Genomic DNA, 25,239 nt, shown 5'->3' on the forward strand with positions numbered 1-25,239 from the left:
TGGAGGCTTCCTGCATGTTTAAGTCGCAATGCCAGTTCTTTATTAACATTGGCTGTTAGTGAACGATCTCAATCAACACTGGTGCGCGGATCAAAGCTCGTCATCCAGGCCAGAGCGCGCATTATGCTGGGATCGAGTCAGTTAAGACACTGGAGAAAGAGTCGAGGTGCGAAAGTTTGCTCCAAGTGCGAGCGAGATTAAAAGCCCTGAGAAACAAATGGGTAAAGCAAAACACCTCGCATGTGTCACCATTGGTCAAACGGGTGAGAAGTATGTCATCCTTCACCTTAGCGCCTCTAGGCTGTTTTATGGCATGTCAATAAAATTGGTGTCTTTGTAAAATGGTTTACTTACAAAGTAATTCCCTATTTATTTAGGCCTATGTATATATTTAGGCTTTACGCCATTGAGGATTAAACAGATTGTGAGTGATTTAAATTATTATCCTTATTGGCATACTTTTGGGGAAAAATAATAGCAAATTGTAATTATTGCAACTTAAATATTATTCTCGTTTTTTTCTTTTACCTTTTAATTTTCTTAACTGTTCTTTTAGATCTACAAAGCTCTTCTTCAAGCTCTTTCAATAAAAAGTGGGCCTTAAAGTATGAAAATGAATGCTCAGCTATGCATATTATTTCGAGGTAAAACCAAATAATCTTAAAAAGTACGACGGCTACGCATCCTTTATGAAAGAAAGATTTGGGGGAGGGACACAACATTTAATTGTGAATGATAATTGTGAGGCCAAGTTGCGGTCACAATATCTTCCTAATCCCCCACAGGTCGCTCTGATTAAGTGACCATGGACTAGTTGATACTTCACTGGTTTCTCCTTACAGGGACCCGGGCATGAACTTTTTCTTGTGCCCCAGGCTATTTGTACAATTCAGCGCGCGCCTCTTACTTAACCCCAAACTCCTGGCCACCCCGAACTCCCCATTCCAGCCAATTAAACAAGCTACCTCGGTATATCTCGAAAACAGGGTTGTTAAATACCCGATTTAATTGTGAAGCAAAATAAATGGTTTAGCCTTGATAATTTGTTAACAAATATAAGACATTGTTTGTGTCCAGTGGTCCTTTGAATGGTGCAATAGGAATCAGCATAAACAAGATTTATTGATTTTAATAATTGGGTAATACTTTTATTTTACAGTGTCCTTGTTACACGTTACACGTAGTTAGTAATAATTATAAATTGTGCATATTTACATGCAACTACCCTAAACCAAAACCCTAACCCTATAGTAAGTACATGTAGTTAATTAATATCAGTACTTGAATATATAATTACACTGTAACAAGGACACTTTAAAATAAATTGTAACCAAAAAATGTAACTTGTTGATGTGGTTCATGCGGTACCATTTATTAACTATTTTAAATGATAGTGAAAAATATGATTTAATATCACTCAATTAACCTGGCTATATTAGATCATATAGAAGCAGCTGTATTGGTGTTTCCAGTACGACTGTAACCAGTAAGTATTAATAGTATAAACAAACAACACGATTTAATCTCCCGTTTCTATTCTAAACTTTGGTTTTAGTGAATTACAGGCGGTAATTATTTTTTTGCTAAATCAAAATTTTCCCTTTTAAATGCTGAAAATGTAATTTAAAATCAATATTTTTTATTGATCGATTTATTTATATATATTCAACAATCGTGCAATTCTATATGTTTATAATTAACATATACAATTAATTACTTTAGCTATTTTAAAAGAGGCCGCATTTTATGACATATTGTAGCCTAATACTGATATGCGCGGAAACAAGAACAATCAAATCTGTACAAATACTTAAAAACCGCCTATAGGCTACGTCCAGAAAATAACCAAATACTCAACGAACCGTTAAGCTTGCCATTTAGGCTAATATATAGGCCAATATAGAAATATCAATTTCGATCCTACATCGAATCAACAATATCGATTATTTTTGTATGAAATGATTCTTTCTGAGGTTGTAGAAGCATCGGGATCCCAAATAAAAACACAAGACGATACAATAGGTATAAAATATACAAACGAAGCAATATTTCATTAGTTTAATTAGTTCTGGGCAACCAACATAAGGCTATGAACAACATTTGATAAACCTCAGAAGCGCAACCAAATAAAGACAAGAATCGGCTGATTTAGGCTAGTCCGACAGAGGAAGTGTTTGATGGTCAGAGAGTAAAAGAAACAACTGTCCTGTGCTCTCAGCGCCCTCTTTCGACCACCCATGGCCAGTGTACACACAGTTCATCTGATAGACTACAGACTTGTCGTTTTCATGATTTAGTAGGCTATGAAAAAAGTAAAGCATGTAAAAATCATAGATGGATAAAAATGAATAGAGGAAGAATGAAAGACAAGGGGAAAAACATTTCTTTGTTCATTTGAATCAACATTGAAATACAACAAAAGTAACTTAAATACAATAACAAAAATATTCTAGTGTTATTAAAAGGCGCTTCACAAAACTAAAAAGCCCTTTTACAAATGATAGAATTGTACATATAGTCCACTTTTCTGCTCTAGCCTCAAGTGACTTTATGTAGACATAATTACAGAAAATACAAGTCTACATTTTATTAATTTGACATTGCTACCCCCTTGTGTTCATCATATATATCATTTCTTTCCTAATAAAGTTTAGGGACATTGAAGTTTAGATATGTTTCAACATCTACAAGAAATATACAAATGATTTAAGATACTCAGTAAAAGTATTTTAAAAAGTAATATAAAAGTTGTAAAAAAAATAAAATAATAATAATAAAAAAAATCAATACTAAATAAAAAAATAACTATGTAATGTTACTTAGACACTTTTTATTGCACCATTTTAAATGCCTGTAATCCATGTTGAACCTTTATTTTATGTTATAAAATAAATAATGTTTTTTAATCTTTTGTCCATCTTTGATCAATAAACATTGTGTATCCACCTCTACTGACCTTTACAAAATAAAAAGTATACCTTTTAAGTTCAAGTGTATTTTTAAGCATACTTTATGTAGTAAGTATACTAATATCATTGTGCTATACTTGTTTCAATACTACATGGGACTGAATTGGTCCAGTTGCCTACAGCATGTCCTTTTATACTTTAAAGGCACACTATGCAGTTTCCGTTTTTCTCAAACAGCGACCCCTAGAGTCGCTGTGGAGTATTTGTATTTAATGTTACTGTCACTGCACTCTTCCGACCGCGCTTTCTTCGTCGACTCTGCCATGATTCACATCTGAAATGCGTGCTAGTGTCTTCCATAGAGGCTGCTTCATATGTGGTTGATGTATGTGACGTCGGGCTGTAAAGCAAGTCGTGATTCTCGCGAGATTTGGCGGGGCGCCACCTCTCAAACCTGCATTGCTGCATTCGCCCTACTATGAGTTCGTTTACCATCGAAATGATTCCGAAGCTGTTATATTAAGGTACAAATCTTGCAAAGTGTGCCTTTAAGATGGAAAACCTTGAGTACACAACTACTTTACAACTAAGTTTTTCGTTTGTACTGCAACTAATACTACAAGTGAACTTACTAGTCAAATACTTGTTCCATGTTTTTTTTTTTTTTTTATGAAAGTACACTTTGAAGTATACTCTCAGTAAACTACTATTAGTTTTATATACTGCAAGTAGGTACATTTTTCTTTAAGTGACTATGACATAGCCTACTTTAAGTTCACTATTTATTATTTTTGCACTTTAAGTATAAGTTACTACTATGTACAAATGTAGGTATTATTTTTATATTGAAATATGCATTTAGCAGTACTCTTTCCATTTAAAAAAAAAACATTTTATCATGTAGGCCTATCCTTTTTTATAAACACTTGAATTGAAGTTTCATTAAAAAAAACTACATTGGATTCAGAATGATGATCCAAACATTCAAAAGCTTCACATTCATCATTTATTTTGGTAATGTTAGGCAGTTTTGATATGCTTTTTGCTGTTTAATGTGTGATGATCTCGTTATTTTACATTTGCTTAAACAATCTTCACTGTGTTTTGATCCAGAGATTCTGTACTAGAAGAAGAGTAATAGCGCCCCCTACCGTAAAGTATGTAAAACAGTATGTAAAACTATGTGAAAAAAGTATTTAGTAGGCTACAAACTTTTATAAATTCATGTTGAACAGTTTTTCCACTTTTAATGGTGGCTAAATCCTGCTCTTGGTGGGCCAGCATCCAGCAGAGGAAAAATATCACTCAGAAGTGAGCATGACACCCTACTGTAACCTACTAAGTTGTAAGGATGCATTCGACACTGGTTACCTTGGACGAACATATTTAATTGAGGGGGAAACGCAATAAGAATACCTTTGGCGCAGCATATATCAGCCTCTGTCCAACTCTGTAACTGCTGGGCCATGGGGGAAACCCCAAACAAGTCTCTTAAAGGAACATACCCCAGAACATTACACTTCCAGAGCCCTAGTGACCTTGAGTGGACTAAACTGTGTCTCAAATGTGTGTCCGACTGCCCAGTGGCCGTTAAAGGGAGCAATGTAAGATTTCATGTGCAAAAGGTCGGCGTCACGTGACCCCTCAGATTTTTGAGCCAAATGTATTTTGAATGCATGCAGCCTCCAAAAGACAAAAATAAATAAATTACCCTCATCCTCTCCTCGGGTCGTCAGGACTTTTGTCCTGGAATGTGAGGATTTTTTTTATTTATTATTTGTCCAAAAAAAAAAAAAACTGGCACAATCAAGCACAAACACACACACACAAAGGAAGGCTACAGAACATCCTCAATGCAGAACACACTCACATGCATACAAACACATGTACACACACACACACACCAAGAAATTCCCGCATTAAAAATAATGGGGGGTCATTTAACAGGGGCTTTTTTTTTAACACTTTACAATAAGGTCTTATTTGTTAACATTAGTTAATGTATTAACTAACATGAACTAACCATGAGCAATACACTTGTTCCTGTATTTGTTAATCTTTGTTAATGTTAGTTAATACAATTCCAGCTGTTCATTGTTTGTTCATGTTAGTTCACAGTGCATTAACTAATGCTAACAAATACAACTTTTGATTTTAATAACGTATTAGTAAATGTTGAAATTAACATTAAAGCTGCCGTCGGCAAGTCTGGCAGATTGGGTCGATTAGCCAAAATTTTGAATGTTTACAACTCTCATGCCCCTCCCCACTACCAGCGAGCACCCTCCCATCGAGGTCGTGCTCGTCAGTGCGTCACTGTGCGTGTGTACCTGATTTTCTGTGAACGCGTCCGTCTCTTCAGCATCTATCAACACCATGGACTCGGAGGTAGGCTGCCCTGGCTAATCTATCCATAGATAGCAATTAACCGAGGAATTGGAAGCTTGTTAGTAGATTTTCTCTCCGCCATCACGCTTCATGCAATCTCCAGGCGAACTTCAGGCGTGGCGTGTGCATGTAATATTAACGTGCGCGAGTGAGGGGGGATCTGTGGCGTGTGCACGACCTGTGATTGACAGTCAGATCTCACACCCCCCTGCGCTGATTGGACCTGATGAAGCGGGAGCGCTGGATTTTTGCAAAACAAATAACACGCTCCAGGTGGAGTTAGAAGCTCGGGTTTTTTTCTAAAACCACCTTATTTATGTTGTTCTGTCGGATTATAGTGTCGATTACACTGAATATGATCAAAAAAATGTTGCCGACGGCAGCTTTAACAAAGATTAATAAATGCTGTAAGTGCAGTTCATTATTAGGTCATTAGAAATGTATTAATGTATTTAACTGTTAACTAATGAAACCTTATTGTAAAGTGTTACCTGTTATATATAAAGTGGATATCAAACCGTTATTTGATAACAAATATCAAACGACGAGGATGGGATTCAAACCCATGCGTGCAGAGCACAACGGATTAGCAGTCCATCGCCTTAACCACTCAGCCACTCGCCGGTGTTTTTCCGCAGCTATTTTTAGTATGATGACGTCATAGTGGGCAGCAAAGGGCTTTGCCAGGAGCACTTGGCTCTCTTGAACGCTAAAGACATCAAACGACGAGGATGGGATTCGAACCCACGCGTGCAGAGCACAATGGATTAGCAGTCCATCGCCTTAACCACTCGGCCACCTCGTCATGCCGCTTCGGCTGTCGGAAGCGCTGTTTTGGTGCTTTTCAACCGCTCTCATTAACATGACGGAGATAAAGTTCACCACAATATGTTGTAAAAGGTTGGGCTGATGAGAGAGGTAACCCTTCGACTGACCTGCAAGGAGCGTTGGGTTCTATGGGTTAGGAGACTCACAACCGTGTTGATAGAGGGAGATGTGCTTATGTTTCTTTTGTGTGCTGCTTCTGCTTTGTTGGAAAGAACCTAGAGAGAACGCCGGGGTCATGAAAAGGGCAGCATAGCTTGCATTGGACCTCTCTCAGAATATGTTTGCAGTGTCCTTGCACTCTTCTTTATCCTACCCAACCTCGTAGGGGGCTCGTCGAATCGATCCCGAACTCAAACATGTTCTTGGAGATTGAGCGTTATAACTCCCCCCCTTTGCTACCAGGATACCCATAAGTCTCTCCCCCCAAAATTACGAAAGCAGCCCACTCTTTGTTCTTTGAGCGAAGAGAGAACAATGAATAAACCTTTTTGTGCATATCACTCGCCTGTTCCGTAGACTCACCATGCAGCCGTCAGTGCCAAAAGGCTGATTACATGGCAGTTTAAAGCTTGATACCACCCTGTCGTTCCATGTCCAGATAAAAGCACGGGAGACGTCGCTACCTTCGCCGGCATTCTTTCGCAGAGGCAATATCGTAGTCTATGAGGCTCATCCGAGATGTGATCTTTGCTGGTTGAAAACTTTACCCAATACCCCGCTGGGATGACTTGTAATACAGTCAGCCTTGGCAATTTTTGCCGGTCTCTTAGGAGGCTTCGTGACTTGTTGGAAAATGGAGTTGTGCTTTTGCTTCTGTTGCGTGCTGCTTTCGCTGTGCTGGCGAATGCATGAGCTTGAAGAAGGCTGGTGTAGCCAGGATTTGGACCTCCCTTAGAACGTGTTTTTGTATTTCTACAGAAACTAAACACCAAGGATGGGACTCAAACCCATATATGCACAGAGCACAACAGATTAGCAGTCCATCGCCTTAACCACTCGGCCACTCGCCTGCCGGTGGTGTGTTTACATTACGCTTCTTCAACTGTCGGAAGCAGTATTTTGGTGCTTTTCAAATGCTCTCATTGACATGACGAAGTTAAAGTTCACCATAATGTGTTGTAAAAGGTTGGGATGATGAGAGAGGTAACCCTTCGACTGACCTGTCATTAAATATCATGTAATATATATATTTTTTCCCACAAGAGGTCGACAAACATCCAATATGAGATATTTTGAGCTGAATTAAAAGGGTCATGCATGAAGTGGCGAGTTATTTTGAATTTAAGTTGAAAGAATGTGAAGAATGTGCTTAAATTATATATTTTTATTGATAAAATCTAGTAATTTAAAGGTAAATAAGATAAAAAAATAAATAAAATATTGAATAATAAATAAATAAATGAAATAAAATGTTAAAAATTTAAATGAAATAATATATGCTTTCTTGACAAAAAAAACAAACAAAAAAAAGTATAATTTTAGGGCTTTGGGTCATTTTGACACACGAGGGTAGGATTTTTTACAGTTACGGGAGGATAGGATACGGGATAAGGTGTGATTAGAACGTTCAGTGCACGTCATCACTTACTAAATTAAAATCTGTGTTCGCGCTTTGGCTGGCGCTGAACCAGAGACGGATGCGATCATGATGACTCATAACCATAGATTGCAACTGTTCAGCTTTTTCAACCATATATGCTAATGTTTATAAAAAAATTCAATAATATATATATATATATATATACATACACATACACTAATGTATATGGAAGCAGCAATAATAATAATTTCAAATATAATTTGATGATGCATTTTATTGATACCATATAGGCCTGTACACGATGTATGCAATTATGAAGTTATTCTTCTTATTGTAAACTCTTTCCCAGTTCTCGGCCACTTACTTTCATGTCTTTGGGGAGAATGGATGAATTTACCTTTAGGAAATCTGACAACTCTGATTCTGAATCGTAGCGGCGCCCATCGCCCGTTAAAGGGGACATATCATGCTAAATCCACATTTTTTAGCCCTTAAATGCATTTTGTTGTATATTTGGAGTGTTTAGAAGTACAGAAAAGTTGAAATTATTCTCTTCAGGTGCTTCGTTGATATCTATATATTCTGTTTTGGTCATATTTTTCAACCTGTTCCGATTTTTCTGTCATCTATGACATTTTTTGAACTATTACGTCACAGTATTTGCAGCGGAACTGCCAAATAAGGACATTGACTTCCGGCCCAACACTTCCAGCAATCCGCCATTTTTATTTCTCGCTGCAATTTTGTAGTCCAAGCTAAAGGATGCAGAAGTTACGAGAGGGTAAGTTAAAATGTTCGGTTGTTGGATGTAGTAACCCACAAGCTTCATTACACCGTCTAATGTAGATGAACTGCCGCGCTTGTGACAGGGCGCATGTTTAACTGAAAGAACGAGCAGAGAGAGAGACCCGGTCGTGCGCACGCACTCTCTCTCTTCGGAGCCAGGCGAAAGTGTAAACAAGACTTCACCGTCTCCAAACTAGACGCTGTCTTGCTCTCTCTCCCTCGCACATATTAATCAAAATAAATCGACACGGTGGTAAAAGGTCGGAAGACCAAAGTTTCATGTGTAAATACAGTAACACACCATTGCGATACATCCATATGAAGACGTTGTTCTGCAGGTTCGTCGTCTTCATTTTCATCTCGCTCCGGCTCCGGCTCCGGCTCCGGCTCCGACTCTGGCTCGAACATGTAAGGCTGGATGGACAAGTCTTCCGTTGTTGACATTTTGTTAATAACGTGTGAATAAAACGTTTCTGTGCCGCTAGATAATCGTATCTCTGCTATCAAACTACAAAAATGGCAGAACGGGGTGGAGTTGAACCGAGTGTCACCGCTACAACCTGGAGAGGGGGCGGGGTATGAAGTGTCTCAATTGCATTTAAAGAGACCACACCAAAACGAGTTGCTCTCAGACGCACATCAGAAAAGGGGTAAAAAAGGAGCCTGTGGAGCTATAATAATGAGGAATTCAGACCCAAGCATTGCAGTTCCGCTTTATATAGACTACAAATGTATGATTTATATATAAAAAGGAACGATTTAAAAGCATGATATGTCTCCTTTAAGGCTGATTTATTCTTCAGCGTCGAATCTATGCCATTCTATGTAGCACGCGTAGCCTTACGTGCACCACTCCAAAAATGTAACAACGCATCAATTCTATGCGGACCACAAGCGCTGTGATTGGTCTGCTAGAACCCCTCCCTCAGGTAAAAAAAAAAAATAATTTTGCAATAGCATCTCATTTCATCATACGCATTTCCGCCTGCGACATAACTACAGTGAAAACAAAGATGAACCAAGTTGAGGAGCGACTGGCCGAGGAAGTCCGAAGATATGTCCATCTGTACGACATTCATTGAACTACAAAGACTCCCAGATGGCAAATAATTAGTGGTGAGAAATCAAGCTGCTGCTTCTTCGGCTTTAGTTGAACTGCAAAGACTCTCAGAATAATTTAAAAGCTGCTTCTTCTTCGGCTTTTGCCTTGATACTGAGGGTTACACCATCAACATGCCCATGGAAAATGCCTACTAGTGGTCTGCATGTGTAATTGCATGTCGACACGGACAACGACGCAGAAGTATAAAAGAAAACCGGCACGTAGCCTACATCACAAGCCCTGTGATTTTAACAAACAAAATTATTACCATAAAATTGGCCAACATATAGAATATTGATGTATTTTAAAATGACAAATACAGTTTTTCTCAGTCGATTAGAAACATTTCTCCAAATTAATGTAGTTGCTCTCAAAACAATTAACACAGCAAACTAAACACACTCTTATGTTGGCCAAACAGGTACATTTTACTGCATAATGAAGCTCTGCATTTTACTCTAGTAATGTATTTATCAACAATAAATAGTAACATCAAAACTACAAGTGTGTCCTCTGTTGATTTGATAACAAATTCAGCTTTAGATACACAAATACATGAATTAAAATACATGTTTTTCGTGTTCTTTAATCATGTTCTTCAAAGTTCTTTAATGACGAGTTTAGTTGTACAACGATGAATTTTCTCCTTTTCCTACATCCTCAGCTCTTCTTGCTCAATCTCCTCTTACCATCTATTCCTTTCCCCTCATGCCTTTCGACCTCTTCCACTGTCTCCCTCTACAATCTCTCTCTTACATTTCTTCCTTTTCCCATTCTTCTTTTTTGTGTCTTTTATAGTGTTTGTAATTGAGGATAGCTGTGTAAACAATTTGAAATTTGCATTTCCAGTGTTGTGTGTATTACTAACTGGGGCTGTTTACACAACACCGTTTTCAACTAAAAACGTAAAACTTTTTATGTGTTTTGGCCGTTCGTTTACACGTGCCTGAAAACACAAACTTTTGAAAACGGTCCCAGCAGAATACAGCGTTTTTAGTCGATTATTAGTCAGATTGTTTTGACAATGGTGTCGCCTGTACGTGGAAAACTCAAAGGTTATGATGTACATGATGTTTTTTATGACATACTGATTACTTGTTTCTATTTCATTTTATTATATTATATTATTGAAAAAATAAAAGTTATTCGAGTGAAAAATGTCAGTTATTTGACTTCTTGACTAGCCTTTTAAAATGTGTAAATATGTTACAACAGACGCAGGTAATTTACACTTCTTGTCTTCGTCCTGTCTCATTGTTTCTCTCTAATAACTTCACTGGAGCAGCAGCAGCACATTCATTTGTTACTAGTTCTAAAGTGATTTTATGATTATGAATATAAGATTGACCTGAAGAATGAATGCTACATCAGATATAGATAATGCACTCGCTTAGTCGATCTCTCTCTCTCTATTTTGATTACTTTTCAAGTAACCAGTAAAGTAACACATTACTTTTTCAATCTAAAGCTCTTCTGTATGTGCGCTGTGTAAACATGATGGTTATTTTAGTTGTAGACTAAATGTGAACATGCATTTACTCATCTAACTTGCACGAAAACATTCAGTATTGCTCAAAATGAATAAAAACAGTAAAATGTAATCTCAGAATTTTATGCAAAACTATTATAATATACTGTTACAAATATACTTGATGTATTTAATCTCACTTAACCAATGTCTTTGCTGCTGACCTTCAATGATCTAATTCAACCATAATAATATTAAACAACCATAAAAAAATTACTTTAGATTAGATTTAGAAATAAGAGTGTTGAACTTACTTCTCCTGTATCCTATTGTTCTTTAATCCAGAACGGCAGCACAGCTGAAAGGTTTGTTTGAGTGGCGCCCTCTACTGTACAGGAGTGAATATGCATTTCCTTCAGACTGAGGCTTATTCATTTAACTTTTGATGAATTTGAAGGGGCCTTAACATTTGCCAAAAATAGAACTTTATTTGTTGTTATTATAAAAAGAAACAAGCAAGCCCGGCCCAGGTGAGAAAAAGTAACTAAGCAATGCAATTAGTTAAATCTTTTGGGGAGTAACGCAATATTGTAAAGCATTACTTTTAAAAGTAACTTTCTCCAACACTGCTCTTACCACACTGTTAAAGCAAAAAAAAATATTTTGACTGAAAATGTTTCCTTGGCCAAACCCCATTCCACATGACCGCCTGTCACAAACCCAGTTTTAGAGCAGTTTTTTCTTCTTCTTGTAATTAGGAGTATAATGAGTACATGCTTTACCTTCACAAATGAAATACTCAAAGAACATTTGCATTTACAGAAAGGCCATTTTGAACTGCGTTTCTATTATTTACACACTTTATGAAATTTCAATGTTTTCAATCTAATGCTTTTACTAGACTTGACTCTTTGTGATGTAGTCATACAAATAATTAACCATTTGCATAACATTAACACAAGTCTTTATTTCTCAAATAATAAAAGCCAACAGAGCTTTTGCCGAAAAGAGAGCTAATATCACAAACTTTATATAATATCCATTTTTAACCTAGCCATTATAAATAAATATTAAAGCTGCAAGCAGCATTTATTGGGGTTCAAGCGTTTAAGGCCTTTAAGCACACATGTGTAAAATACATTAAGTTTTATTTAGCAAGCATTTAACCACTGACATCATAGATGGAAAAGATCACTTACAGTCAATACAGGCAATTTACCATTGGAAATATCTGGTTTTCAAAGCTTTTTAACAGTTATAGTGCCACCTATGGTCCAATCTCCATAAAATCTCAACATGCTTGTTTAGAATATTATGTCACATATGCTCACCAAGGTTCGTGAAGTTCTGAGTTTTCGTTTAGGATTTATAGGCTTGAGTGTTTTTTTGCCGCACGCATTTTCTAAATGACCCTATTATAGCCAACCAAATGCAAAAGTTCAACTTTTTGGATAATTATTGATCTAGAGAGTCTAGAGAATTGTCCTAGATTGGTTTGGTTCCGATCGGGCGAAAAACCTTGGACTAGTTTGCAAAAGTAGGTTTTTGGCAAAATCGTGAATATTTAATGAATGATGTGATTGACAGCAGTTGTTCTTGAGGGAAAGTTGTTCAGTATGAGGAGATCTATCAAATGTTATGCATATTGTGCTGATGTGTATAAAATCATGTGATTACAGAGCCGTAAAACTCGTTAGTGCCAACTAGTGGCCGATTTCTTTCAAAATTCTTACAGACCTCTTGGGCCATGAGTCGAACATGCCCACCGAGTTTTGTTCCGATCGGCCTCCGTTAACCTTGTCTAATAGGTGCTCAGACTTCATTGGCCGATGGCGGCCATGTTTTTTGAGATACGCCAATGTCCTCACAGACATACATGGCACCTTGGACCAAGACACTGTATACCAATTTTCAAGTCAATCGGACTAACGGTCAGGTGGTCATAGCCCTTTTTATGTTTTGCTCACGTTATAGTGCCCACCTAGTGTTCAGTTGTCACAATTTTTTTACTGTGACCAAATATTGTGCCCATACACATGTCTAACGAGTTTGGTGAAGATATCTCATTTACTTCTCGAGTTATAGCTATTTTAGCTATAGGCTCCACCGACAGCCATGTTTTGACGCCTCTTAGCGACCGTGAATCGAAATTTCAACTTTTCTTCGATAATTATTGATATTCAGACGCCAGAGAACATTTCTGCACTGGATTGGTTCCAATCGGGCGAAAAACCTAGGACTAGTTCGCAAAAGTAGGTTTTGACAAAATTCAAAATGGCGGAAAAATGTGCATACCGGAAATGAAATCGGAGATATACGTTTTGTTCTTCATGAGGTCTGGGGTCCGTTCTTCGTACGTCACTAGCTCACTTAGCTGGATTTGATTGTTGGCGATTTGGCATGATCTTGGATTGTTTGGTTCTTCGACGCTCATCCTGGACTTGCTGTCATAGCAACAGGTGCGTAAGCTTAAACCTGCTCGCCAGCAGGCTTATTTCATGTTAACAGGATTAGATTGCGGCTTTATAAGCGGAGGTGATACGGGAAGTCTTTCGCAGGCATGTCTTGTCCGTTTTTACGACAGGAACCTGTTACTGAAGGTGCAAGAATAATTCGCAGAGCTTTTCGCTTTTCGAATTCGACTCGTCGGAGTCAGGCTTTACCAACGGCACAAACTGTTTACATTGCATTGAGATTCTTTGCGAGTGGCTCTTTCCTTTACACTATTGGAGATGCGGAAAACTTGGGGGAAAGTGCTGTCTGTCGTGCCATTCGCAAAGTTTACCTGGCACTCAAGCGGTTTTTAGGGGGTTTTGTGGTATTTCCAAGCCACTCAAGACCCCAGGTTGTGAAGCAGAATTGTTTTGCCATTGCAGATACATTATAATTGTTAATGAAGATCATGCAACCATGACCATGCCAAAAAGTAGGACTTACAGTATTTGTTCCCCAGGCTTCCCTAACGTGATTGGTGCCATAGACTGCACACACATCCCCCTCAAGGTCCCACCAGGCCCCAATGAAGGGGATTTTGTGAACCGAAAGGGATTTCACAGTGTAAATGTTCAGGTAAGTTACCATTACGATTCTTAATATTCCAGATTAGTATATATATATATATATATATATATATATATATATATATATATATATATATATATATATATATAAAAGAATGTAATCAAAAAGCATGCAGTTGACTGACTAAAAATATCTTAGATGGTGTGTGACTCCATGTCCTATATTACAAATGTGGAAGCAAAATGGCCTGGATCTGTGCATTTTCAGACTCACATTTATGCACATTATTTGAACGTGGTAAAGGAAAATTTTTATTGTTAAGCTCACTGTATTACATAAATGTATTTTGAGCCGAACAAAACTTTCTTTCCATTAAACAAGAGTTTACGACAGGATCCTGCTTGGTGACGGGCTATGCCTGCAGGCAGTATTTCATAATGCCATTCCCTGACCCAAACCCCGGTCCACAAACCCATTTCAATGCAGCTCTAGCCAGGACAAGGGCACGCATTGAAATTGGGCAACTAAAGGGAAGATTTCAGTGTCTGAAAAGTCTGAGGGTTTCACCTGACAGGGCCTGTGACATTGTTGCATCTGCCATACTCCACAACATTGTCACCATCAGAAAGGAGAGGACCCCTGTGGTGGAGGTGCAGCCTGATGATGACCTCCAGCCAGTGCACTTGGATCAACCTAGTGGCAGAGCTGCATGGGACAGAATTGTGGAACACCATTTTTTTAAACAAACAAAAAACTTCATTAAATTAATAATAAAATACAAGACAATATGCGTTTCATAAAAATTTTTCTTTGTCAAGAAAAGCCAGTGATGCTCATCTTTACTTATTTAAAAAGTGTTACAACCATCCCCTTACATGCACCTAAGAATTTTCTTGATTTTAATGTTTTTTTACAGAACGAATAGGGCATGGAATAGAAAGACTGACAGAGGTGTTTCTGCCAGTGTTTTAAATAAAGCATCTGATGAGGTCACAAAGAAGGGAAAGTCTGTCCGATCAGTTGCCAAGACACATGGGATCTGCCATGTGACACTGAGCAGATTCTGCAAATCACTGCAGAAGCTGAGAGACCAGGGGTCTCATTTATAAAACTGTGCGTAGGATCCTTATTAAAAGTGTATGTGCGCCCGAAAGCCAAAAATGGCGTACGCAATCAAAAACTGAGACTTATAAAACCATGCACACGCACACCTGCACGCAATTTCCCATTTTAAATCACAGTCTATCTGATGCGCACGTGAAAAAAATCGACATACCCTTTACCCACCCACATTCAACCATATATAGCCCATGCAAATCACCTCATGAATGGCTGTGCATATTAATATGAGCCAGCAAAAGGTTCTTTATGCTTAAAAATGGAAGCAATGGAGAACAACGCGAAAAAAACTAATTTCTCAGATACTGAAATAGAGGTTCTTATTTGGTAGCCATAGCATTGGCGTCACTAACAAAAAAAAAGTGTGGAATGGCAACATGTGACTGCAGCGGTGAATGCAGTTTGTTCGGCTAACAGGACGGCTCCTGAAGTAAAAAATAAGTGGTCCGACATAAAGGTGGGGGCAAAAAAAAGGCTCGCCAGTCACCGACAGAGTGTGTCTGGGACTGGTGGGGGTCCTGGGACGCCCGATCTGGCTTCTATCATTGGAGAAACCAGTGTGTGCGGCATTCTGCCTGACAGGGAGGGAGACACAGACATGGTAGAAACAGGTAAATCATTTTATTGCATTAGCACAATTAAATAAAATATAAATAGCACAATAGGTTATTGTGGTCTTGTTTTTCCAGAGGGTATGGGAGCACAGGGTGGTGAGGAGACTCCCAGTGCTGAGTCTGCAGCAGCTGTGGAGTGTCCGGAGGTCCCCAGCAGGAGCGCGTCCAGACCCCATGGCACGGTTGGAAGTGGCCGGGTGTTGACTGAGGCTGTCCTTCAGACACAGGGGGACAAAACTGAGGCAATTACAGTTAAATCAGATGAGCTTAAACAAATAAGGGTTGTGTTGGGTGACATTGCTTCTACATTAAAAGATCTTGTTAAAAAATGCACCTTTGTGTTGTCCCTTCACAAATGCCACATTACTTCCTCACAGATCCTTGCTCCCTAATGATGCCCTTCATGTTGGGGAGGGGGGTTTCTTTAACAGCCTTGGACAGGTCATTGAGAGATACAACTTTGATGGGAGTGACATATGGAACGTAGACAAAACTGGTGTAACAACAGTCCAGTCACCAGACCGTGTTGTTGCACGTCGTGGAGTCAAGCAAGTGGGTGCGATGACACCGGGTGAGAGAGGTGTGCTCGAGTCAGTAGCATGCGCTGTGCAAGCATTGGGAAATGCAATTCCCCCTTCTTTGTATTCCCTCGAAAATGTTACAAGGAATACTTTGTTCAGAGTGGGCCAACAGGGAGTGCCGGAAGCGGTAACGCTCCAGGATGGATGCAAGAGGAAGACTTCCTGTTATTCCTTAATCACTTTGCAAAACACACAAAGGTCAGCGTAAAAAAGAAGGTGTTACTTTTGCTGGATAACCACTGTTCTCATATATCTGTGAAAGCTATCGACTATCGGTAGTGGAACATTCTTTGTCTTCAGACCAACCTGCTTCATAGCATTTCTTGTCTTCTTCAAATGCATATCATCGGTTTGTCACATTAAAATAAAGTATAAACACAGAGTTATGCCTGTATTTCTGTATACCAACCAGAGATGGGGACTCGAGTTTGAGACTCGGACTCGAGTGCGACTTAAGTCGCACACAGCGTGACTTCAGACTCGACTTGAGACTCGTCCTCGAAAGACTTCAGACTCGACTCGGACTCGAGCTGCGGGACTCGTGAACAATGTTTATTATTAGGAAACGTCTGACGAGCTCGCTGTTATTCCCCTCCCTCCGTTACCTATATCCTGCCTACGTAACTGCTGCGCACGGCCACACATGAGAGGACAACAAACATGTTGACTGCACCGGCCGCTGGCTGCTGAGCCATTCATCGTAAGCTTTGGGTTTAAAAACTTCAACAGAACTGCCAACTGTCACGCATTCACCGTGAGACTCACGCGATTGACACTTTTCACACGCTCTCACGACACACATCCATTTTCTCACGCACAGAAAAATCACGAAGCAAAGAGGACACGAAGACCGACAGACTAGACAGAGCAGATACTTATGATATAAAAAAAATCTCAGCTCTCAAATTCTGTCAATTCTATTACGAAATTCAAACAATAAATACCGTTTTGGCGCTTGTAAATGTGACGTGACAGATCCCTAACGGCACGTGAACCGACCCTTTCTATTAGCTAATAGTAAATAAACACGACGCTGTTGAAAGATACAGTACAACTTACCGAAATGTATATTCCTCATACATGATATCGATCAATCAGTGTTTTTCAGTGTTTTTCATACACGGAAAGGGGTCAATAAAAGTATATTTTTATAATAGTATATTTCCCATCATTTGGTTCGTTGCAATAGTGTTTTGCATTTAGCTACAATGTGATGTTTTGCAGTTTTGCACTAAATAGGAGTATGTCAATTTTAGTACTGTAAGTGTAAGGTATAACATTTTTATATATTTGGTCTTATAGCCCCACAGAGCCAGCACAATAGGAGCCAATGCCTTTCATTATAATTCAGCGACAGACAAGGGAGTCCTTTTTCTTCAGAAACTAAATTTTTGGTCTGTACTGTATGTTCATGCTACAAGGCAAAATACAGATATTAACTTAAAAGTAAAGCATTCTTTGTGTTTTTGTCATGTTGCAATAGCCTGTTTACATTGAGTATACCAAAATCAAAGCTGATACTGTAATAAATAAAGGAGTCATAATAACATATTACATGCTTTGAATTCCTTATATATAGCTATGCAGTGTTCTAAGTAGCCTGGATGGGTCGCTGTACGTGATGCAACACTTATTATAACCACAATAGACTTGAGACTTGACTTGGACTCTAGCTCAAAGACTTGAGACTTGACTTGGACTCTAGCTCAGAGACTTGAGACTTGACTTGGACTCTAGCTCAGAGACTTGTGAGCATCTCTGATACCAACCCCTTAATTGTATACACACCTTCATAGAAAGATGATTCTGAATTGAGGTCGCTTTCATCACAGTGTTTCTTTCTCTTTTTACTCTTCTCGGGTAATTCCACAACTGCAGGGTCTCCCTTTGAAAAAGAAAGTGAGTACTCTGCTGCTGAGACCCAGGGTGTGTAATCTGAGATATATTGATTTGATCACAGTGTCCTGTTAGTGGAAAATGTATCCACTGATATATTTTCATAATTTCAGTTGACTGAATATCCAAAGATACACAAATAATTGCATTGTCTCACTAATAGAAGATCCAATGATTTTCACTTTTTTAAAATTTTTTTTTTAAATTGTTTCTGCCATCAAAAACAACAGGACAGGAAATATTTCGGGTGACATCCGAATCATATAAATGATGGATGTTTTATTTGGAGATGGCGTTTAAATTTGCAAGGAACCATTGCATGATTAGAGAGTTTTTCTCCACAGACTAAACATATTGGGAGTGCTGCCGAGGGATCCCGAAGGGAAAAACAAAGGGCATCTCAGGAACCACACTACAATGGTTCAAGTCTTACCTCTCAGGTAGGTCCTTCAGGGAGTCGTGGAGGGGTGTGGTGTCTAAGACCCAACATCTAGCTACTGGGGTGCCTCAGGGCTCAGTGCTTGGACCACTTCTCTTCTCCATCTACATGACATCACTAGGATCTGTGATTCAGAAACGTGGTTTTTCCTATCACTGCTACGCTGATGACACACAACTCTACCTCTCATTCCAGCCTGATGATCCGACGGTAGCTGCTCGCATCTCAGCCTGCCTGACAGACATTTCCGGCTGGATGAAGGACCAAAACCTTCAGTTAAACCTTGCGAAGACAGAGTTGCTTGTAGACTTGTAGTCAAGACCGCCTAAACCGAGACCAAGACACTACCAAGACCAGAGGGTATCGAGACCAAGACAAGACCAAGACCAAGACCAAGACAGACCAAGTCAAGACCAAGACCAAGTCGAGACCGGAGGGAAAAAAAAAACAGACTAGTGTTGAAGCTAAGCTATAACTTGTATGAATTCAAGAACAGCAGCATACTAGGGTTCAGCCGCAGTTTACATTCAATATTAGACGGTATTACTTAAACTACACAGGCAGAACAATACAGAGACAGACCATGTCATGTGTGTGACTGTGAGCTCACTGTAAATGTTTTTGCAGACTGGGTGAGATCAACTATGTGTAGCAATTGCATGATGGCTGTTACTGCACTATTAGAGGTTTGAGACTCCCTTAAATTGAGCGTCAGCGTCAGTTCTGGCAGGCCAGGTAGTCAAGACGCTGCTAATGCATTGCTTCAACACTGTCCCGCCAGCTGATCTGCTCCAGCTGATCTGCTTCAGCTGAGTTGCATTAGCTGGGTAACTCCCCTCGCTGCTCAATGGCCAAGCTCAAACAAGGCGCCCTATTTAAAGCACATTCAGTTTGCTCATACATGCTTGCTGCTCGCTACTGCTGCCCGCCACCTCCCCAGCTCCTCCTTATGCATAACGTGGCATTTTGCTTTGTCATGTTGCCTGCTCTGTTCACGGGGGGATATTTTAGCTCTCACAGTCCTAAACTGTGAGCGTTCCCTATGCTGCTGCTGTCCTCTGACTCTCTGCTATTTCATGGTGCTCATGAAAGGTCAGAGGACTCCCTGAACAGAGCCATACCGCCAAATTCAATTCAGGAACATCAACCTGTTTGCAATCTATTCAATAAAAATTCTTAAATTATTTTTATTGTCTGTGTGTTCTTGACTTAATGGACCTGACAGAACTTTTGTTTACTGTTGAGGACTGACATGACTGGTACTGATGGTTCATCTGACAAAACATCAAACACCTCCAACACCATCTTGCTCCTCCAACAACTGTCTAAAGAATGTGAAATATGTAACCAATTGAAATTATACTTAATGTGTAGATGAAATCGTAACATCAAATTAAAGATACACAATTATAAACTTGGATTAGGCCTAATGTTTAGTCAACACAACGGAGATATGCAGATGATATTTAAAAGACCATTTATTTAGTCAAACACCATCTTAAATACAATACTGTAATCAAACAACACACACACACACACACACACACACACACACACACACACACACACACACACACACACACACACACACACACACACACACACACACACACACAGATATCAAAGACACAAATTCATATAAGCAAATGCCTGCCTATCTCTGCCGATTTCGGAGTCTCCAAATGAATCCATTCTGCAACTTTTAAATACATAATAAAATGTGTAAAAAACGAAATGATAGGCTTAAGTGCAGGATCCGAAAGTTGGTCGTTTTGTCGCTATGGTTACACACACACACACACACACACACACACACACACACACACACGCCGTTGGTGGTGCGCTCAAAGTCATCTGTCAGTTGTGCAGTTACCCAAAATCTCCTGAATGAAGTTAAAACCCATCATGTCACTGATATGTGTTTTTTAAATCAAGTGATCAAAGTGCTCGTTGCCGCTGCGATCAGTGGCGCGGATACAGTGTTTTCTCGTGTGGCTCGCGCACACGCCGCACTTTCACTCGGACGCGCGCTTCAATCCGTTCCGTTGTGGATAATAATGTTGCATTATCGAACGTTGTGTCATCGTCGATATTGTAGTGTTGTATTGCTAAATCCCCCGACCACTATGTCGGTCTGAGACAGCGAGACCTAGACAAGACCGAGAGGTCCGAGACCAAGACAAGACCAAGACCAAAGACCGTCAAGGCCGTGACAAGACCGAGACCACGTAAAAGTGACCGGTCTCGAGACATACATCACTAGTTGCTTGTGGTCCTGGCCAACCCAACGCTACACCACAACTTCTCCATTTAGCTCGGTTCGTCATCCAGAAACGGCTGAAGACGCATCTTTCTCGGCAACCCATTAATACTAACACTTTATCTTCTATTTTATATCTATAAAATACACATACTGCGTTAGATTAAACTGGGAAGAGTCATAGAACTTGCATATTGTTGTCCTATTGTTAGTTTAACTGCTTCTATTGTTCTCATTTGTAAGTCGCTTTGGACAAAAGCGTCTGCTAAATGAATAAATGTAAATTTAAATGTAAATCCCCTGTGTATGTGAATCCATATGACATATAGCTTTTGCTGTATCGTCTCAAGCTCAACGGTTTTGCTTTCTTTCTTATATCCACGCTGCTAGACGAGGGTCTGGACTTCAGGATAAAAAACAAATTAGCATATATTCTTATTTTTGACAATTATTTTTTATTTTATTTATAAAATTTTTGTGTATGTTTTTGTCCACGGCATACCTGACAACCTGTCACGCCACCGAATGAGATATGTGTTTTGTCCGTCATTAATAGGGTTGGGTACCGAAACCGGGCACCGATATGGAACCGGTACCTAAGTAACCGGTATGTAGCCAGACCGAATCAAAACGCAGATTTCGGTGCCTCATTTCGGTGCCACTTGCCTCAGCTGTCGGTTGAAATATTTGCCCTCTGGTTCTCCGAAACGGACGTAAGAAGCATCATCACAGCATGTGATCGCTAGTTAACCCTTTGACGTGTCCGATCGCTCACACCGGTGTGATTAGAACGTTCAGATTGCGTGATCATCAACTGCTAAATTCAAATCTGCGTTATAATCTGTAATCTAACTATAACATTTATTTTTCTCACACTTCACCAGCCACTTAATTTAATGTATTTCGGGAGAAGTGTATGAATTGATGTGTTGTAGGCCTAAATCTGACAGATTCAGTTCTCTGAACTGTGCTGCATACTAACGCCCATTGTACATTATAGATCAACTAACATTAATCATGATCATTATAAAGGTTTCTTAAATGACAAAACACATTCACTTACATGTATTTAAGAATAAAAATATCAGCCAAGGACTGACTGACATGTAACGCAACCAATTTATTTCTGCGTCATGTTTAGTGTGGAAATGTTGATGTCCCTACAATAACAGATCCGGTGTACATCTCATAAATTATACATTCAAGAACGTGCAAATTTACTGCAACAATGGAGCCACGAACCTCACATACTTTTGAAAATCCAGCCTTCGGTTGATCCTGAGCACTCATTGCCACAGTTGTAAACATGATGCCGTTCTTCTTCCATGAGGGGTTTCATGTAATGCATTGAAAGTGATGCGTTCTAAAATAACGCTCACCTTGTGCAAGACATGCAATAAGTCAGGAGAGGAGTCGTATTTTGCCAGAGAAGTAAAAAAAATTATAAAAACAAATCTGAAATTTAAAGCTGGTTTGTAGCATTCCAAGAATACAGACTACTTTGCTATTATTAGTACTGTAGTGTTATTTAGTGTTAAATTATTGTTTTTGGGTTAGGTGCCTTTGGTTTTATTGTGAATTTAGCCGCGTTTCCACCGCAGGAACTTTCCCCAGGAACTAGGAACTTTGGGCTGGTACTCGGTGTGTTTACACCGTAGGAATCAGGGTCTAAATGAAGTTCCTGGTAAATATTTCCCACTCCGAAAGTCCCTGCTCGTGAGGTAGTACTTTTTCAAAGTTCAAGAACTTTCAGGGGTGGGACTTGGGCGCTGAACATGCTGATTGGTTGAGTTCATGCCGCATTTTGATTGGTTGACTCCACGAAGCATTTTATTCAAACACCTTCTGTTGCGGTGCGTGCACTAAAAGTCGTCTGCTATTCGAATCAACAATGAAGTTTAAAAAATACGACGATGGACCGACGACGAGGTTCAGGCTTTATTCAGAGGATGAAATCCAGTGGGAACTGTAAAGTCGCGTGCAGTCCTACGTCACCGGACTATTTGCCTAATCTTCACGGTACTTTAGATCACGGTGGAAACGCGGCTAGCAACAGGTCTGGTGGAAAAAAATGTTCCTTGGACAAATTGTTCCGGGTAATTTCTGTGGAAACGCGGCTTTTGTTATGTAGGGAGACCAGGGACAGTTGTAACAGGGAACGGTTGTAACACCTTGAATTCCTCCAATCAGAAACAACCTAGAGTGACAACACTCACTGTGCTCATGCTCAGTTAGTTTCCCTCCATTCTTGCCAAAAAGGGAGTCACATTTGAAACTTCTTGATGGAGTTATCTACAAAAGGTTGTTTTTGAGGTAAAAAATAAAATAAATTCTTTCTGATGTACTTTTTTGGATGCTGTTATCAGATCAAATGTCTATGAATTCAAACAAGTATTATTAGAATCACTGTTTTGTAAGCTAAAAATAGAAATGGTTAACAAGTGTCAAACTAGCAGTCAAGCTAGCTCACATGAGATGAAAACATGGTTAGTGATACTGGGACGGTTGTAACACCCCGTTACAACTGTCCCAGTATCACCAACCAAGTTTATTTATATTTTAAAAACTAATCAAGCTAAAAAAAACTGCATAGTTTCCCTTTAATGTGAAAATTAAAAGTAAAATGTGCACTGTGCATTGCAAATTAAATGTCAAATGTCATCAAATCACATTTTAAGGTAATTATCTTTTTTTTTATGTAAAGATAGTCAGTCAGTCAGATTATCCCTCATATCCAGACAGTATCCCTCATCTTCCAGACCCACACCGGATACTGGTTTTCACACTAGAGCAGGAGTCCAGTGTCCAAATCTGGGAAGTGTCTTTGATCCCTGGCTCCTCTTCTTGTGGAATCGGTGCAGGGTCATATGGTAAATGCCATATGATTTGGCCACTGCCCTGACTGACTTTCCCTGTCTCATTTCATCGGAAGCCCTTTTCAGCACAGGAAATGGAACTCCCCTGTCTGTCCTCCTCTTTCCGAGATTTGGCATGCTGTCTATCTGACTGACTGACTATCTTTACATAAAAAAAAGATAATTACCTTAAAATGTGATTTGATGACATTTTACATTTAATTTGCAATGCACAGTGCACATTTTACTTTTAATTTGCACATTAAAGGTGTTTTGACGGAGATATAGATCATTTCCACCACCAGTTTCATCCATGTTCCAGATGTCCTGTGCAGCAAATCTGTGTTTGTCCAGGATAGAAAACAAGTTGTCAAAAAACGTATTGGCGCTTGTCTCATTGAAACTCGTAGCCCGTGAGAGGCTTGTAGCCTGAGGGCTTCTTATGGAGAGAGTGGGGTGCCTCTTCAAAAACGTTGTGAACCAGTCGGCTTCAGCCATCCCGTTACAACTGTCCCAATATCACCAACCAAGTTTAATTTATATTTTAAAAACTAATCAAGCTAAAAAAACCTGCATAGTTTCCCTTCAAAACACCTTCCAGAGGCTCACAATCTTACGAAATAAAAGCATTACAGAATAAAAGCACTAAATAACATAATATTTTTCTATACAGGAATCACCACAGTGCAAAATCCTGAAAAAATTGTGGCCAGAAAGGGAGTCAAGCAAGTAGGTGCAGTTACCTCTGCAGAACGGGGGACACTAATTACACTTGCCTGTGCAGTGAATGCCTTGGGGAATTCCATCCCACCAATGTTCATCTTCCCCGGAAAAAAATCCATCCTTCCTTTACCAGCAATGGCCCTCCTGGCTGTATCGGTACAGCAAATGGGTCTGGGTGGATGCAAGGGGAGGACTTTTTGGTCTTCCTCAAGCACTCCCAGACTCACACCAAGTCCTCACTGGAGTCAAAAGTGCTGCTAATTCTGGACAACCATACCTCCCACCTTTCTGTGGAGGGGATTGATTTTTGCAGGAGCCATGGCATCGTCCTCCTCTCATTCCCCTCACACTGTTTCCATAAGCTGCAGCACTTGGATCGCAGTGTATATGGGCCACTGAAGAGGCTGGTATACAACTGATGTGACAGCTGGATGAACGCTCATCCAGGAGCCACAATGACCATTTATGATCTGCCAGGCATTGTGAAGAGTTCCCTTCCCTGTGCTGCCTCACCGGCAAATATTCAGGCAGGGTTTGTATGCACTGGAATTTGGCCTTTTAATAGGAATATTTTCAGTGACAGTGACTTTGCACCATTCCTAGTCACAGACCGCCTACTGCCAGCAGTGACACCAGAGGTTCCATCTTCCTCTACAACTCCATCACCCAATGTGGCAACGGTGGCATCCTCCATGCCACTTAGAGCATCA

General features: G+C 39.6%; 1 protein-coding gene across 1 annotated transcript in view; it reads right to left on the reverse strand.

The window, feature by feature from the left end:
- The window catches only part of foxf2a (forkhead box F2a), a 377,307-nt gene that overhangs the window by 272,528 nt on the left and 79,540 nt on the right, over positions 1–25,239 (reverse strand). The gene's annotated exons all lie outside the window — the stretch shown is intronic.

Source organism: Leuciscus leuciscus (assembly GCF_965113295.1).
Source record: "Leuciscus leuciscus genome assembly, chromosome: 6".
Taxonomy (NCBI): domain Eukaryota; kingdom Metazoa; phylum Chordata; class Actinopteri; order Cypriniformes; family Leuciscidae; genus Leuciscus; species Leuciscus leuciscus.